Source organism: Rhincodon typus, chromosome 46 (assembly GCF_021869965.1).
Source record: "Rhincodon typus isolate 14 chromosome 46, sRhiTyp1.1, whole genome shotgun sequence".
Lineage (NCBI taxonomy): Eukaryota > Metazoa > Chordata > Chondrichthyes > Orectolobiformes > Rhincodontidae > Rhincodon > Rhincodon typus.
The window spans coordinates 6,563,569-6,563,928 of NC_063377.1; positions in this window are offsets into that span (position 1 = coordinate 6,563,569).

Here is a 360-nt window from a genome sequence, read left to right on the forward strand (position 1 = left end):
CCCCCCCCCACTCCCATTGCCCCACCATTCACATTCCCCCCTCCACTCCCAATGCCCCACCATTCATACTCCTCCCACTCCCATTGCCCCACCATTCATACTCCCCCCACTCCCATTGCCCCACCATTCATACTCCCCCACAACGCTCAGTCCCAGTAGGCGGAGCCTCCTCCTCATACGTCACGACGGTGGGTGGAACCGCCTTGCGTCACAAAGCGGACCGGGGGGGCGGGGCCTCCCGGTGACGTCAGGCGGCGGGCGGTGCATGCGCAGTGGGCCGCACCCACCGGAGGCGGCGCGGGCGGGCGGATTTTTTTTTCTGTGAAAATAACATTGCGCCGCAAAAGCAGTTCGCGTCCG